Consider the following 19,295-nt stretch of genomic DNA (forward strand, 5'->3'; position numbering starts at 1 on the left):
TGATGCCAGAAAAAGGGTTGTTCTGTCAGTACTGGGTGGATGTTTTATGGTCAACTGAAATCCCTCGTATAATCATTATGAATAATATATGTACACCCACTTTATAAGATACCATAAATAAGGTAGTCAAGTATGATAGATGTCTCAAGAGGCATAAGGTAGATAATTCAGTATGGCGGAATTACTTACTAAATTACATTTTGATCTAGCTATGCTCATAACTAGTTGTATAACTTGGCTCTAGTTTCTTCTGTTAAATGAAGGAACTGGAATAACCACTAGTTCCTCTGGTCAAATCTCAGCCAGTTCAAACACTCTAAGAAAACCATCTCTGTAACTGCATGGGTTTTGAATTTCCAAAGAATAAAAATATGCCTTAAAAACAAGATGTGTGGATGGAGAGAGAGAGAAAAGGGTGAAGAAGGAGATGTGGCCAGGGAAGGAGGTGAGGGTATCTGGCAGAGTTGGGATCCAAGAGCTCTGAAGGAAACAGGTCTGTGCTTGCTTTAGTATTTGGAGGGGATGGGACAGGGCCTGTGGGTGGATCTGCCCTCTCTGTGACTGCGCTCTCTGGGCGGTCCTGCCTGGCTGCAGGTGCCCCTGGATGAAGCTACCCATCCCCCACCCCAAAACCAAGATTATAATCAATGGATAAAGTGGGAAAAATGTGGAATAACTTCAAACAGAGGTGTCGGAATCTCTTCAGTTTTGAGAGAGGAAGCCATAGTGTAAAGGTGGAGATGAATTCCAACAGATGTTTGTCAAGGAGAACACTTGTATAGGACACTCAACTCCTCGGCAACAAAGCAGTCCCTTAAAGAGAAAAATATTTACGACTGAAATTAAACCCTTCAAATAATTCTTCAAGAAGAAACCAAAACTGCCACTGAAATCCCTCAGATTGTTGAAATAAGCTTTGAAAAGGATAATGATTTACATATCAACCCAGGAACAAGACTTACACGAAGACAAGATTCCTACTCTTGTCATGCTCCGAGGGGAGGGAAGATAAAACATTCCTGTTCTACAAAAATACAAAGTTCATTAGATAGTGATAAAAAGTTTGGTAGAACCCGAAGTGGATTTCAAAGGAGAGAAAGGTGATACGGCCTAAGCTGTGTACATAATACAGATGGCATTTCCAGCAGGACTGTAGGAAACCGCTCTCTGAGACAAAGGTTGCAAGATACTGTTGGGTTGTGTTTTCCCATGAGAATTTACAACAAACAAGCACTCAAAACCCCTCTTTGCTAATAAAAGAAAAATACACCTTTCTGAATTAATGCTTGAGAAATGCCCTTTTCCTGTTGGCTTGGATTTAGATCCCAAATGGCATTTGATCAAACAGCATACAACTACTGTGAGCCCAGTCAACATTTTTGATATATTTGATCCATCTCTGGTTTCTACAAAAGATGAAGAAGACAGAGAAGATGGCGTAGTATTGGAGAAGGGGTTGATCCCCCTCCCAATGCATACTTTGAAGCTACTGCACAGGTTAATCTATTATATAAACTTGGACCAAAGTAACCTCCTGTAATGACTGAAATACGTGGGGAAATGCTGCAATTCCACAAGCTAATTCAGACTCATAAGAAGACACAACCACCCACTATTTGCAGCCACACAGGCAGAAGCAACACCAGGTATCTGGAGACAGCCATGCCCACATTAGCAAACATACAGCTTGGAAGAGTCCATACACTGATTGATTATGCCCAATTTACTTCAGACTACAGGTAATCTGCTACTGGGGAATGATGGACCATTATGAAGCAGAAGCTGTTCTTCAAGGGAAAAGTAATGCTATTGCTTCACAAGAGGACCACCTCTTCTCTGTGAGCTTCTGTCACTACCCTAGACCCATGCATAACTGGATTGAATAGTGGAATCACAACTTTAGCTTTGATGCACATGACCCATGTGTATTTACTTCACTCCTCTACTGTAAAAGGACTTTTGGAACATGTATTAGTTAGGGTTCTCTAGAGAAACAGAATCAACAGGGAACACTTGCAAATATAAAATTTATTAAAGTGTCTCACGTGACCGTAGGAATGCAGAGTCCAAAATCCACAGGGCAGGCTGCGAAGCCGATGACTCCAATGGATGGCCTGGATGAACTCCACAGGAGAGGCTCACCAGCCAAAGCAGGAATGGAACCTGTCTCCTCTGAGTCCTCCTTAAAAGGCTTCCCATGATTGGATTTAGCATCACTAATTGCAGAAGACACTCCCCTTTGGCTGATTACAAATGGAATCAGCTGTGGATGTAGCTGACGTGATCATGACCTAATCCTATGAAATGTCCTCATTGCAACAGACAGGCCAGCACTTGCCCAATCAGATGAACAGGTACCACAACTTGGCCAAGTTGACACCTGTCCCTAACCATGACAGAACATTACAAAGATCCTATTTTTTGCATAATTTTTGAACCTCTGCTTACTGTATCACTATATAGGACTTTTCCTTTTAGCCTGCAATATAACTGCTGTACAGTAATCTGTACATCAGTAATCTTAATATGATGGAACTGATGGGCTCTCTTTACCACCAATGTTATAGGATATTTTAAAAGAGTATCAATATAAACAAAAAAAGTTAGGATTCACTGGTTAGAACGAGAACCAGTCAAGGCAAAGTAAACTCTCCTGTCCCCAAAGGGCATTAACTACATCTGTGATTATATACATCAGACAGTATAACTATAACAAGCACACATGTCAGTATTATGTTTTTCCAGTAAAGTAAGTTTAGTATTAGTACCTATCAGGTGTGATCTACCGTTACATAACTCAGATAAGTCTGGTGTCTTTCAAAATGACAGAGGACAAAGCCACAAGTTTTCAGTTAAGGCCTACAAACACATTTTGTCAATTTAGCTAAAGGTTTGGTTTTTAATGGCTATAGTAACTGAGTAAAGCAACTCTGGGGCATTTGTTATGAAGAATTCTATTTCATAGTGAAGAACAAATTATTAACACTGGATGAGTATTTCAATGGTGCGTTTGAAAATCTTATTTTTTCTAAGAATTTTTCTATTACCTTCCAAAAGTAGTGATATTTGTACTTGCTATAACTCAAGCTTTGGAAGTCCAAAAAATAAAGACTTCCTTCCTTTTAGAAGAAATGTAATTTTCTGAACACAAGAGCACAGTACAGTTCACTTAAATGTTGATATAAATTATAGTCAATGTCTTTGTCTCTTCTGCAAAGGGTAATGTTAAGTAAACCAGGTTTCTCTAAACAGTAGTTATTAAAACTTCATAGTTACACAGTTAATAGTAAAGATTTTTTAAAAGTCGTCAAGTATTAATTTTTTAATGAGTACTTTAACTTAAAACAGGCATTTGGAATTGCTCCTGCAACATAATCCTACATGTGATTTTTTTTAACTTGACATGTGCTGCCTAATTGTTGATTTTTTAAAGTTGGATCTTTACCTATGCCCTTGATGAGTTTGTGAACCATGAGGAAAATGAAGAGAGATGATGCACAAATGAATCAGATAGTACTAGTGGTTGCTGATGTCAAGATTGTTCATGTGTAATTAATAATTTGGGTGGCTGTATTTATCACTGTTGTAAACTCTCATGGCTGAACTGCTGAAGTATAATTTGTAGAATTTCAGTGCAGTTCATTTTTTAATAGAAAATTTGAAATTAAATTACAGATTTAAAGGTGCTTTACAACCACTGTATCTGTAAATAACATTACTTAGAACTTTTTTGTCACTTAAAATAGTATGCAATACTACTCAAGTGAGCTCTTTTTGGAAGAAACACCGAGTTCTAGTGTTTGTTTCTTAATATTGAAGTGAATTTACAGTTCTGTCCTAGACATTTTACATTAAAGCAACCAACTCCATTCTTGTGTCTTTCTGTTAATGTGCTCTGTACTGCTGGTGAGCCTTAATTTCTTTACTTGATGCTACAGAATGTTATTTTATATCTCTTATGGCTGTTGCCAACATTATAAAAAAAAAGCTATATTTGTACGCAACACTAACCCTCTGACTGCTAATTTCTGTTTCTGTTTGCTGTGCCTTGTTATGGCTGCTTTTCTGTGCTAATAAAGTATGTCTGGTATTTTCCCAGTAAAAATAAAAACCAGGATATGAGAAAATATCATTCTAGGCAGCCCTCCATTCCAAGAAAACATTGGTGGTGGAGTAATATTAGAAGTTAATGAGGCCTCTTGCCTTCTTCACCTGTCTTTGCAAGAGTGCCCACATGTCTTCTCACATGTGTTCTCAAAAAATGTTCTATCTGCTTACTTTTAAAAAAAATAAAAGTCAATAAGGTAAGGATTAACACTGGCCTACAAATGCACAAAGCAGAGCATAATGGAATGCTTCCAAAAGTAGGGTACCTGGTTTGCTGAGAGCTTTTATCAGTTACAGATTTAACTGAACCTTTTTTTTGGGGGGGGGGGGGTAGTGGTGCATGGTAGAGGAATGTAACTGACTTTTGAAATGTCAAAACGAATCTTGCATTCCTGTGATAAATCCTATCTGGTATTATCCTTTCAACGTGCTGCTAGATTTGATTGGCTAAAATGCTATTGACATCTTGCATCTATGTTCATGAGGGATATTGGTCTTAGGTTTTCTATTTTTGTAGTGTTTGTAAGGTTGTGGTATCAAGGGTATCGCTACTGTCACAGAATGAGTTGGGAAGTATTCACTTCTCTTCAATTTTTTGGAAGAATTTATGTAAAATTGGTATTATTTTTTTCTTAAGTGTCTTGTAGACTTCACTAGAGAAGCCATCTAAGCCTACGGTTTCCTCTGTGGGAAATTTTTCAACTATAATTTCACTTTCAAAATACAGATAGGGCTATCAAAATTGCCTATTTCTCCTTCAGTGAGCTTTGGTATTTGGGTCTTTCAAGGAATTTCTCCATTTTATCTAAGATGCCAAACTTACTGGCATAAGGTTGTTGATAATAACATTTATTTAACCTTTTAATATCTGAAATATGTAGTGATGTCTCCTCTCTCACTCTTGCTATTGATAATTTTTATATTCTTCTTTCTTTCCTTATAAGTTTGGCTAGAGGTTTACCAAGTTTATTGATTTCAAAGAATCAGCTTTTGTTTCAATGACTTTTTCTCTATTGTTTCTGTTTTCTATTTCATTGACTTACACCTTAATATTTATTATTTACTTTCTTCTGCTTTCTTTGGGTTGCTTTTGCTCTTCTTTTTATATCAGAATGTCTAGCCAGTACAACAAAATGAGAAAAAGAAAAAAAAAGGCATCCACTTTAGAAAGAAAGAATTAAAACTGTGTTTGTTCTCAGATGACATAATCATTTCTATCAGCTATAATAAACATCTTAAAAGACCAGATAGGCTTGTGGGTCACACAGTGTCTATCATAGTTGCTCAACTCCTAGTACTACAGCACAAAAAAGTGGCCATAGACAATACATAAATGAATCAACTGGGACCTATGGGAAAAAAAAACAATTAAAAAAAAAAAAGGCAACCCAGCTCATGAGGACACAGTTCACCAATCCTATTTCCAAGTAAAAAAGCAAATGGAATCTACAAAAAAGCTACCAGAATTAATAAATGAATTTAGCAGGGTTACAGAATACAAGTACAATACAGAGAAATCAATTGTATCTCCATATACTACCCACAAACAATAACCAATTGAAATTTAAAAAGCAATATCAATTACAATATCGTCTAAAATATGAAATGCTTAGGCATAAATCTGACAAAAGATATGAAATCCCTGTATATTGAAAACTACAAAACACAGCTGCGAAAAATTAAGGAAGACCTAAATAAATGGGGAGATACACTTTGTTCATGTGTTAGAAGACTCAATACTGTTAAGATGCTAACTGTCCCCAAATTGTTTCAGTCCACTTCAAATTAAAATGCCAGCATGCTTTTTTTTTTAATTGCCAAGAGGATTCTAGAAGTCATACAGAAATTCAAAGGACCTAGAGCAGCCCAGGTAAATCTGGAAAAAAAAAGCTAGAGAGTAACATTACTAGATCTCAAGACTTATTATAAAACCACAATAATAAAACAGTGTGGTATTGGTGTAAAGATAGACAAATAGATAAAAGCACGCAGGAAGATGGCGGAAAAAGGTAGGTCGAGTTCACCCCTGATCCAAGGAACAGCTAGAGAAGTGACAGAAAATCAACTGGGACTGCGATTCCAGTAATCTGGAGGGACTTCTACGCAACATAGGGAGACCCTGAATGCAACAGCTGAAGAACTGAGACACAAAAGAACAGGAGACCATCCAGCTAGTGGAAACAGTTTAACCCACCCCTTTCCAAACGGAAGACTGGAGCTGTCAGGAGAGCACGGACAGGGAGACAGGGACTAAGAAGTAAGCCAAGCCATGTTCTTTGGACATGCCACACTCATACGTGCTGCTCCTGACTCACAACCATGACTCCCCCAAAGCCCCATGCACCTCAACCCCATCACCTGCACCCAACTGCATGCCAAGCACCCCCACTCCAATTCTCTACCCAGCGCATCCCCACCCCACAACCCCACCCCGAACATGCACCCATGCCTGCCCCAGCCCGACCCACCTCTTCTGTGCAAGTACAGTCTTGCTCTGCCCCTCCTGAGACCCCCGCAGCCTTGCACAGCCCCTTGATATCCACCTCCCCCACCTGCCACATGCAGGCAGTAATGTGCACATCTGGGCTGCAGGAGCACACCTTCATACCCGGGCCACACCCACCCCCACACACAGTTTTAACACCCCCAGCCCATACAGTCCTGCAACACTGCCCCACCCATACTTAGCTCTGTGCAGGTGTACATCAGCAACCAGATGCCCAGACACACTCAGGAGCACACCTCCTTCATGCCCTCTGAGCTCCGGGCAAGTACTGACTTGTGTATCCAGGCCACACCTGCCCCCAGCCCACACAGGCATGAGCCCACTCCTGAGCTCTGCACCCCCTGGCCGTGCACACACACAGTCACATATTCCCTGCTGGGCACCCACCCGTCCACACACTGACCTTCTGCCCTTGGTCGTCACCTACCCTGCCCTGCTAAAGTGCACACCCTTGCACCACCACCCCCAGAACAAGCGCCTTGCTCCACATCTGACAGGCATGTATGCCACAAAGCACCCAAACTGGACACATGTGCACACCTACCCCACCCCACCCCACCCCCGAATCAGCACACATATGCCAGGGTCCCACCAACCCGACATCTTCTGATCCTGATGCACATCCTGCAACTCCTGTGACCTGGGCCCAGCACCTACTGACACCTGTACCCCACCCCTGCACAATGACATGCCCATGCCCTGCACTCCCTGTACCCCAACCCTTGTGCCCCATACCCCACAACCTGATACCCACAAGCTACACGTGCCCACCCACATCCTGCCTGTACACCAGACCCCATGCATCCTCACAGCCCCCCTATTCTGCGTAATGTGGCACCCAACCTGTGTCTCCTTCACCACACCCTGCTCCTGCAATCCAAGGCCTGCCTGAGCTGCACCCTGCCCCCAAGGCCCCCACATGACACATCCACAACTCTATGCTCCACACTCCATGCTCAAAGGTACCAGCATGGCGCCCCTGACCCAGGCCTATACCTGAGCCTCAACCTGTCACGATACTGTTGTGTCCCACCCAATGCCCTGCATCCATCCAGCCTGCAAATAAAAACTTTATATTTACATACCTCAAAGGCAAGAGAAGGTCACTAAGCATATAAAGATGCAGACAGATAGAGCCCAGCCTAATGACCAAACTAAAACACTAGAGGAGAAACAGATTTTGGAACAACTAATCAAAGATGTTCATATAACTCTACTAAGCAAGATCAGGGGGATAGCTAATGACATAAAGAAGATCAAGAAGACACTGAGAGTGCATAAAGATGAATTTGAAAAAATAAATAGAAAAATAGCAGATACTAGAGATAAAAGATGCTGTAGACCAACAAAAAATATACTAGAGACACACATAGAGCAGATCTGAAGAGGCAGAAAAAAGAATAAGTGATCAAGAGGACAGGATAACTGATTCTGAACACCCAGAAGAGCAAATGGCAAAAAAAGATGGAAAAATCTGAATTTGATCTCAGGGGAATGATGGACAAAACAAAATACACAAATATAAGTATCATCGGTGTCCCAAAAGGTGAAGAGAAGAGTAAAGGGCTAGGAAGATGTATTACCTAGGGTTCTCTAGAGAAACAGAATCAACAGGAAATATCTGTACATGTAAAATTTATAAAAGTGTCTCATGTAACTGTGGGAACTTGGAGTCCAAAATCCACAGGGAAGGCTGTGAGGCTGACGACTCTGATGGAGGGTCTGGACAAACTCCACAGGATAGGCTTGCCGGCCGAGGCAGGAAGAGAGCCTCTCTCTTCTGAATCCTCCTTAAAAGGCTTCCAGTGATTAGATTAAACATCACTCACTACAGAAGACACTCCCCTTGGCTGATTACAGATGGAATCAGCTGTGGATGCAGCTGATGTGACCATGATTTAGTTCTATGAAATGTCATTGCAACAGACAGGCCAGCACTTGCCCAAACAAACAGGTACCACCACTTGGCCAAGTTGACACATGAACCTGACCATGACAGTCCACCACTTGTCAACTTGGCAGCTATGCATATCACCTTAAACCATACCTAATTTCTAAATAAAAAACAATAAAACACATTTTTTTTTCTTTCACCTAACAATACTCAACTGTCCTGTATATAACTGGAAACACATTAAATCTCTCCAGAATAGGGTCCAAATCCTTGGATAATATTCATTCTTAAACTTGATATCTTATAACTTAAATAGTATAACATGAACAAAACAGCATTACAGTACTTGTTTCTGCAACTGATCATGTGGTCAAAGTTCATATTTATCACTACCTTCTTCCACTACCCATTCCATGTTCCCTTTACCCTCAGCAAGCACTTCAGTTGGCCATGGTTCTTTGCCTGGTGGGATGACCCAAATCTTCATTCCTGAAGTTTGAGAGCCACTGGTAGTCCCGCCTGGATTGGGTTGTTGCAGTTTTCCATTGATTTTAATCACAGGGCATGGTAGTACTAAAAGACGCCCTAGGGGATCTCCTATATACTAGTAAAACTTTTCTTTACTGCAACAACCCAATCCAGGCAGGACTACCAGTGGCTCTCAAACTTCAGGAATGAAGGTTTGGGTCATCCCACCAGGCAAAGAACCATGGCCAGCTGAAGTGCTTGCTGAGGGTAAAGGGAACATGGAATGGGTAGTGGAAGAAGGTAGTGATAAATATGAACTTTGACCACGTGATCAGTTGCAGAAACGAGGACTGTGTAGATCCACTGTGTAGATGCAGTCCTATTTCCCCCTGATCGTCAGGGTCAATCATCCAGCCAGTAAAATAATCCCCTTCTTGGCTTGCTGATCCAAGGGCACGAGTAGCCCAAATGACCAGGTGGCAGCTTTACATTCCAGTTCAATGGAATCATTGTTGTTTCTCCTGGTGGAAGCACCAAAGCCTGCTCTTACACCCCAGGAATGTCCAGAGGATGCACCTTTTACCAGACCTCAGAGAAATAAATTTGTGAAACTAGCACATTATCCCAGGAGAGCTCTGTAGTCGCACTTCTCTGTAGGTCAGATATACTGTGCTGGTTTGAAAAGGCTTATGTACCCTAGAAAAGCCATGCTTTAATCCTAATCTCATCTCACGGGAGCAATGGTTTCTTCTAATCCCTATTCAGTACTGTGTGTTGGAAACTTTAGTTAGATTATCTCCATGGAGATTGACTCACTCAAGAGTGGGTGTTAGACTGGATTAGGAGGACTTGATTGATTTTACTGGAATCCTTCAAAAGAAGAAGCACTTTGGAAAAAGCTAGAGAACTACAAGAGAGAAAACTATGAGATTCTGAGAGAGCAGAGAATGTCGCAGTACCACGAAGCAGACTCCACCAGCCAGCAACTTTTGGAGATGAAGAAGGAAAACACCTCCAAGGGAGATGAAAAGGAAGCTAGCAAATGACACCATGTTCACCATGTGTCCTTCCAGCTGAGAGAGAAACCCTTACTGTGTTCGCCATGTACCTTTCCAGATGAGAGAGAAACCCTGAACTTCACTGGGTTCAGGGTTTCTGAAGGTGAAGACATCTTCTTCAATCAAGGTGTCTTTCCTTGGATGCCTTACATTAGACATTTCTGTAGACTTACTTTAATTGGGACATTTTCATGGCCTAAAACCTGTTAACTTGCAACTTATTAAATTCCCCCTTTTTAAAAGACATTCCATTTTTGCTATATTGCATTCTGGCAGCTGGCAAACTAAAACAGAAGACTAGTGGAGGACATAACAGGAGAAAACTTCCCAAATCTTATGAAAGACATGAATACGCAAATCAAAGAAGCCCAAAGAACTCCAAATTGAATAAGTCAAAATAGGCTTTCCCCAAGACATGTACTAATCAGACTGTCAAATGTTGAAGAGAAGCAAAAAATCCTGAAAACAGCAAGAGAAAAACAATCTAATACATTCAAGGAAAATCACACAAAGACTGAGTTCAGATGACTCCGGAAAGAGAAAAGACTTCTAGCCCAGAATTTTGTACTCAGACAAACTGTCCTTCAAAAGTGAGGGCGACTTTTTAATATGAGAAGGTTAGAATAGGCATAGCCCAGACAGATCCCCATAGAGTGGGAGAAGGATCAAAGGAGAAGGAAGAGTTTTAACAGAGAAGACAGGATGTAAAAATGAGCATGACTACTGAATCACTATATTAATATTTCTCTTAGCCTCCAGGGTTTTTGAGCAGCTAGATAGAAACACCTGAAATTGTGGAATGGTAAATTGTGAAATGGTAACCTATACCAAACTTGGAAATCTCTTCTGTAACTACTTGTTAAAATGTATACTGAAAACTGATGCTTTCAATTTTTTTGTATATATGTTATATTTCAAAGCAAAAACACTGGGTCAAAATATGAAAAAAAAGTGATGGAGAGATTAAAATTTTCACTGATGAACAAATGCTGAGAGAATTTATCAACAAGAGACCAGCCTATAACAAATACCGAAGGGAGTTCTGCTGGCAGAAAAAAAAAGACAGATGAGGGAAGTTTGGAGGAGGACATAGAACTGAAGAGCACCAGTAAGGGTAACTTAAAGGATAAAGAGAGAGAGAAAGAATATATAGAACTGATGAATAAAATCCAAATGATAAGATGGTGGATTCAAAAATGCCTTTACAGTAATAATTTTGAATGTTAACAGACAAAATTGAGCAATTAAAAGATACAGATTGGTGGACTGGATTAAGAAATTTGATGCAGCTATATGTTGCTTACAAGGTACTCATCTTGGAAACAAGGATACAATAGATTGAAAGGGAAAGGATGGAAAAAGATGTTCCATGCAGGCTATAACCAAAAGAAAGCAGGAGAAGCTATACTAATATTGGGCAAAATAGACTTTAAATGTAAAGATATCAAAAGAGACAAAGAAGGACAATATATATTTTAAAAAGGAACAATTCACCAAGAAGAAATAACAATCATAAATGTTTACATTCCCAACCAAGGAGCTCCAAAGTACATGAGACAGAGTGGCAAAACTGAAGGGAGTGATAGATACTTCAACAATAATAGTAGGAGACTTCAATACACCACTCTCCTTTATAGATAAACAACCAGACAGATCAACAAGGAAATAGAGAAGTTAAACAATTTGATAGGTGAATAAGAAGTAACTGACATATATAGGTCGTTACACCCCAAAACACCAGGATATACATTCTTCTCTAGTGCTCATGGAACATTTTCCAGGATAGATCATATGCTGGGGCACAAAACAGGTCTTTATAAATTAAAAACATTGAAATTATTCAAAGCACTTCTTCTGATCACAATGGAATGAAGCTGGGAATCAATAACAACCAAAGAACAAGAACTTTCACAAATATATGGAGATTAAATAACATACTCTTAAACAGTGGGTTAAAGAAGAAATTGCTAGAGAAATTGGCAGCTATTTGTAAAAGAATGAAACAGACAATACCACACTTCAGATCTTATAGGATGTGGCAAAGAGGGTACTGAAAGGAAAATGTATTGCCCTAAATGCCTATATTTAAAAAGAAGAAAGTACAAAAATCAAGAACTTAACTTCTCATCTAGAGGAACCTGAGAAAAAACAGTAAACTAGCTCCAAAGTAAATAGAAGAAGAGAAATAACAAATAGTAAAGCAGAGTTAAATGAATGGGAGAACAAAAGAACAATAGAAAAAATCAACAAAACCAAAAATTAGTTCTTTGAGAAAATCAATAACATCGATGGACCACTAGTAAGGTTGACAAAAAAAGAGAGGATGCAAATAAACAAAATCAGAAATGAGAGGGAGATCATTACCACAGACCCTGAAGAAATGAAAAAAAAATCATAAGAAGATACTATGAACAACTATACACCAACAAACTAGATAACTTAGATGAAATAGACAAATTCCTGGAAACTCACAAACAAGCTACACTGACTCAAGAAGAAACAGAAGATCCCACCAACCAATCAGAAGTAAAGAGATTCAAACACTCATCAAAACTCTTCCTACAAAGAAAAACCCAGGGCCAGACAGCTTCACAGAGTAATTTTATCAAACATTCTAAAAAGAACTAACATTAATCTTGCTCAAACTTTGAAAAAAATTTGAGGAAAAAGGAACACTACATAACTCATTCTATGCAGCTAACATCACTTTAATACCAAAACCGGGTAAAGATGCTATAAGAAAGGAAAACTACAGGCCAATCTCCCTAATGAACATAAGATGCAAAAATTCTCAACAAAATACTAGCAAATCGAATCCAACAACACATTAAAAGAATTATACACCATAACCAAGCGGGGTTTATACCAGGAATGCAAGTATGGTTCAACACAGGAAAATCAATTAATGTAATAGTGAAAAATCATATGATCATCTGGATTCATGCTGAAAAAGAATTTGACACAATTCCACATCCTTTTCTGATAAAAACACTTCAAAAGTTAGGAATCAAAGGTAACTTCCTCAATATGATAAAGGGTGTATATGTAAAACACATAGCCAGCATCATACTCAATAAAGAGACTCAAAGCTTTCTCCATAAGATCAGGAACAGGACAAGGACACTGTCTGTCACAATTATTCAACATCATGTGAGAAGTTCTAGCTAGAGAAATCAGGCAGAACAAAGAAATAAAAGGCATCCAAACTGGAAAGGAAGAAGTAAAACATGTCATGTAGATGACATGATACTATACTTGAAGAATCCTAAGAAATCTACAACAAAGTTACCGGAGCTAATAAACAAATTTAGCAAGGTGGCAGAATATAAACTTAATGTGCAAATATCAGTAATGTTGCTATACGCAAGCAATGTCCTAACTGAGGAATCAGTTAAGGAAAAATTCCATTTAAAATAACAACTAAAAGAATCAAGTATCTAGGAATGAGCTTAACAAAGGATGTAAAGGACTTCTACACAGAAAACTGTATAACATTGTTAAAATAAACCAAAGATCTAAATGGTGGAAAGACATTCCTTGCACATGGAAAGGAAATTTAAATGTAGATAAGATGGCAGTCCTACCCAAATTGATCTACAGATTCAAAGTAGTACCAATCAAAATTCTACCAACCTACTTTGAAGACTTGGAAAAGCTAGTTGACAAATTCACCTGGAAGGGAAAGATACCCCGAATAGCTAAAAGCATCCTAATAAAGAAGAACAAAGATTAACACTTCCTGAGTTAAAAACTTAATATAAAGCCACAGTAGTCAAACAGCATGGTACTGGCACAAAGACAGAAGTACAGACCAACGGAATCAAATTGAGAGCTCACAAAATCTATGGTCAACTGATCTTCAACATGGCCCCCAAATCCACTGAACTGGGATAAAATAGTCATTTTAAGAAATGGCATGGAAGAACTGGATCTTAATAGTCAAAAGAACGAAAGAGGACCCTTACCTTACACTCTACACAAAAATTAACTCAAACTGGATCAAATACCTAAATATAAGAACAAGTACCATAAAGTTCCTAAAAGAAAATGTAGGGAAACATCTTGAAGACCTAGTAAAAGTAAGTAGTTTCCTAAACTTTACACTCAAAGCACAAGCAACAAAAGAAAAAAATAGATAAATGGGAACTCCTCAAAATCAAATGCTTTTGGGCCTCAAAAGACTTTGTCAAAAAGGTGAAAAGACAGTCAACTCAATGGGAGAAAATACTTGGAAAACACATATCAGTTAAAGGTTTAATATCCTGTATACATAAAGAAATCATATAACACAACAACAAAAGAAGAAAGAACCCAATCATAAAATGGGCTAGCCACATGAATAAGCATTTTTCCGAAAAGCAAATACAGATGGCTAAAAAGCACATGAAGAGATGCTCATTTTCATTAGCTATAAGGGAAATGCAGATCAAGAGCACAATGGGATACCATGTCACAACCAAAAGAACGACTGCTGTTAAACAAACAGAAAACTACAAATGTTGCCGAAGATGTGGAGACATTGGGACATTTACGCACTACTGGTGGGAATGTATAATGGCATAGCCACTATGGAAGTGTGGCGGTTCCTCAGAAATTACATATCAAGTTGCCCTATGATGTGGCAATACCACTTTTTGATATATACCCAGAAGAGCTGAAAGCAGTGACACAAACAGACATTTGCACACCGATGTTCATGGCAGCATACTCACAATCTCCAAAAGATAGAAACAATCCAAGTGCCCATCAACAGACAAGCAGATCAACAAAATGTGGTATAAACATATGATGGGATATTATGCAGCAGCAAGATGAAATAATGTCCTGAAGCATATGACAAGATGGATGAGCCTTGAGGACATAATGCTGAGTGAAACAAGCTGGACACAAAAGGATAGATACTGTATGATTCCACTTTTATGACCATGGTAAAGGTGAAATCAGAGGCTTATAATACAGAAAATAGGGAACTTACAGATACATGGAAGCTAGAGATGGGTGAATAGTTAGCTAATGAGGTTGAATTCAAATGCAAAAGAAGAGATAAGAATGCCGGCAGTTCACTAACGGTTTTATAATTATTATTACCATATTGAAGGTGAACATGACTGAAAAAGGTTGCAAAGACCCATGTGTCCCACAAATTAACTCTACAAATATTAATAAGATTTTGCATGAATAACTTCAAAGGCATTATGAATGTTGTATAAAAGTATATTAATCCAGTGTAAATGGGAAAATTGCTATTGCATGCTATAGGCTATATTTAATAGGAAAAAAAACAACAGTAACACAGCAACACCAGGGATAAATAATCAGGGGAGGGACAAGAGTTAAGAGGAGGTTTGGATTTTCTATTTGGTGAGGATGTGTTTATTGGTTATCGTTCTTTGGGGAACAATGAAATCATATAAAAATGATAGTGTTAATGGACTGTTGATTTTGGACATTATACAGATGCCAAATGAATGGAGGTGTCTGAAGGAGGCACTGACTACGAAGTAGATCGGTGAACAATGGTGTATACATATGATCGAATACTGTGCTGCTACCAAAAGGAATGAAGTTGTGAGGCTTGCAAAATTGTGAATAAACCTGTGGGACATTTGGTAAGGCAAAACAAGCCAGAAACAAAAGAGCAAATATTATATGGACTTATTCAGAAAATACTTATAAGAAAACAGGGGACTAGATTGTAAGCTATTATAACAGTAACATTTAGTTTGGGGCGGTAATTGTTATTTCTGGATTTTGAGAATCTGTTTTATATATGTGTAACCCTGGTATTTAGAGATAAGAATAAAGCTGATCAGGTTGGGATTGAGGTATGCATGCAATCTTGATCATCCGTAAGGTCTGCCACCATGCAATGGCCACATCAGGCAGCACACCTCTGCTTCAGACCATGCCTAGTGGTATACAGCTGTCAGGGAGGGGGAGGTTGTGGGAAAGAGGTGACCCAAAAATTCCATCTGCTGGGAAGACTGGTAAAGTAAAGATGGGCAAGTTACTTCTCTGCCCCGCCCCCCAAAAGACTCCTGAAAAGGGCTGCTCCTCCTGAGTTAGGCCCTGGCCTTGATTTGTCTGGGAATTACTGACAAGCCAAGTGACAAAGGAGACCTTCAATGCAAACCCAGGCAAAAACAAAATCTTAAGACAAGCAAAAGAAACCAACTTTCAAAATAATCAAATGCTAAGAAACCAACATGAAATCACAAACCATATGAAGAAGAAAGAAGGTATGGTCAAGCCAAATGGTCAAATTAAAAAGCAAGAAGAAACACAAAATTTGGAACAACCAATTAAAGATGGTCAAACAAATCTAAATAATTGCAATGAATTGTCTAAAGAGATAAAGGATATCAAGAAGGCACAAGAACAGCATAAAGAAGAATTTGAAAAAATAGGAAAATAGCAAATCTTATGGAAATGAATGATTTCTGTAATTTACTGTAGATTAAAGTAAAAATATGCTAGAGACAACAGCAGATTTAAGGAGGCAGAAGAAAGAATAAGAGAACAAGAGGAAAGAGCAACTGAATTCAAATGCACAAAAAATGGTGAAAAAATGGAAAAATTTGAATTAGATCTCAGGAAGATAATGGACAACATGAAAAACACACAAATGCAAGAATCATTCATGTTACAGAAGGAGAAGAGAAGTGTAAAAGGCTAGGAAGACTGTTTGAGGAGATAATTGGGGAAAACTTCTCAACCCTTACAAAAGACATAAATATGCAAAACAAAGAAGCCCAACAAACTCCAAATAGAATAAATCCAAACAGACCCACTCTATGACACATAGTAATCACACTATCAAGTGTTGATGAGAAGGAGAGCCCTGAGAGCAGCAATTTGCCACATAAGAGTAAGTATTGACTAGTCACTGAGCACCATGGAAGCAAGAAGGCAGTGGTAAGATATATTTAAGCCTCTGAAAGAGAAAAATTGCCAACTAAGAATTCTTTACCTAGTAAATCTGTCCTTCAAAAGTGAGGGAGATATCCCTCTCTACATGGGACATGACTCCAAGGGGTTCAGACCTTCCTGGCAATGTGGGACAGAAATCCTAGAATGAGCTGGGACTCAGCATCAAGGGATTGAGAAAACCTTCTCAACCAAAAGGGGGAAGAGCGAAATGAGACAAAATAAAGTGTCAATGGCTAAGAGATTCTAAACAGAGCCGAGGGGTTATCCTAGAGGTTGTTCTTATGCATTATATAGATATAACCTTTTTAGATAAGGTGTAATGGAGAGGCTGGAGGGAACTACCAGTAGAGCTGTGTTCCAGTAGCCAAGTTTCTTGAAGATGATTGTATAATAATGTAGCTTTCACAATGTGACTGTGTAATTGTGAAAACCTTGTGTCTGATGCTCCTTTTATCTACCTTATCGACAGACGAGTAAAACATATGGATTAAAATAAACAAATAATAGGGGGAACAAATGTTAAAATAAATTTAGTAGGTTGAAATTTAATGATCAATGAAAGGGAGGGGTAAGGTGTATGGTATATATGAATCTTTTTCTGTGTTCTTTATTTCTTTTTCTGAATTGATACAAATGTTCTAAGAAATGATTATGATGATAAATATACAACTATGTGATGATATTGTTACTGATTATATATCAAGAATGGAATATCGAATGGTAAGAATGTGTTCGTATATTGTTAAGTTTAATAAATAAATAAATAAAAGTGAGGGAGAGTTAAAAAAAGTAGAAATTGCAAGAAAGATCAATAAGTATCTTCAGATTAATGAAAAAGAGAACAGAACATATCAAAATTTATGGGATGCAGCAAAGGTGGTGATACGAGGGAAATTTATTGTTCTAAATGTCTACATTAAAAAGGAAGAAAGAGCTAAGACAAAAGGCCTAACTGACCAACTGAAGAAACCAGAGAAAGAGCAACAAACGAACTTTAAAGCAAACAGAAGAAAAGAATTAAAAAGATTAAAGCAGAAACAGATGAACTGGAGAACCAAAAAAAAGAAAAAAAAAGCACAAGAGAGAATAAAACCAAACTTTGGTTCTTTGAAAAAATCAACAATACTGACAATCCCTTAGCTAGGATGATAAAGTAAATAAGACAGAGGATGCAAACAAATAAAATCAGAGATGAGCGGGGATCATTATCATGGATCCTGAAGAAAGAAAAAAGATCATAAGAGGTTACTATGTACAACTGCATGCCAACAAACTAGACAACTTAGATGAAATGGATAATTTCTTAGAAACCCACAAACATCCTATACTGAATTGAAAGGAAACAGAAGACCTCAACAAACCAATCACAAGTAAAGAGATGCAATCAGTCATCCAAAAACTCCCTTCAAAGTGAAGCCCAGGGCCAGATGGCTTCACGGGAATTTTAGCAAACATCCCAAGAAGAATTAACACCATTTCTGCTCAAACACTTCAAAAAAAAAATCAAGAAAAGGGAACACTATTGAACGAATTCTACAACACGAATATCACTCTAACATCAAAACCTGATAAAGTACTACAAGAAAGGAAAATCACAGGCCAATCTCCCCAATGAATACGAATGCAAAAATTCTCAAATACTTGCAAATCATATCCAATGGCACATCAAAAGAATTATATACTACGACCAAGTGGGATGTATTCCAGGCATGCAAAGATGGTTCAACACAAGAAAATCAATTAAAGTAACACACCACATGTTCTAGTTTGCTAGCTGCCGGAATGCAATATACCAGAAACAGAATGGCTTTTAAACAGGGGAATTTAATAAGTTACTAGTTTACACTTCTAAGGCCAAGAAAATGTCCTAATTAAAACAAGTCTATAGAAATGTACAATCTAAGGCATTCAGGGAAAGCTACCTCAGTTCAAGAAGGCCGATGAAGTTCAGGGTTTCTCTCTCAAGTGAGAAGGCACATGGGGAACACAGTCAGAGTTTCTCTCTCATCTGGAAAGGCATATGGTGAACACAGTAAGGATTTATCTCTCATCCGAAAGGGCACATGGCGAACACAGCATCATCTGCTAGCTTCTTCTCCTGGCTTCCTGTTTCATGAAGCTCCCCGGGAGGCATTTTCCTTCTTCATCTCCAAAGGTCACTGGCTGGTGGACTCTGCTTCACATGGCTATGTTGTTCTGCTCTGCTCTCTCTCAGATCTCTCATTTTCCAAAATGTTTCCTCTTTTATAGGACTTCAGAACCTAATCAAGACCCACCCAAGTGGGTAGAGACAAGCCTCTACCTAATCCATTTTAACAATCACTCTTGATTA

At 38.5% G+C, this 19,295-nt stretch overlaps 1 protein-coding gene and 1 pseudogene across 3 annotated transcripts in view; one reads left to right on the forward strand and one right to left on the reverse strand.

The window, feature by feature from the left end:
* Positions 1 to 19,295, reverse strand: part of JADE3 (jade family PHD finger 3) — a 260,292-nt gene that overhangs the window by 211,053 nt on the left and 29,944 nt on the right. The window lies entirely within an intron of this gene.
* LOC143670151 (suppressor of cytokine signaling 5-like) lies at positions 648 to 2,647 on the forward strand (annotated as a pseudogene).

Source organism: Tamandua tetradactyla, chromosome X, assembly GCF_023851605.1.
Source record: "Tamandua tetradactyla isolate mTamTet1 chromosome X, mTamTet1.pri, whole genome shotgun sequence".
Lineage (NCBI taxonomy): Eukaryota > Metazoa > Chordata > Mammalia > Pilosa > Myrmecophagidae > Tamandua > Tamandua tetradactyla.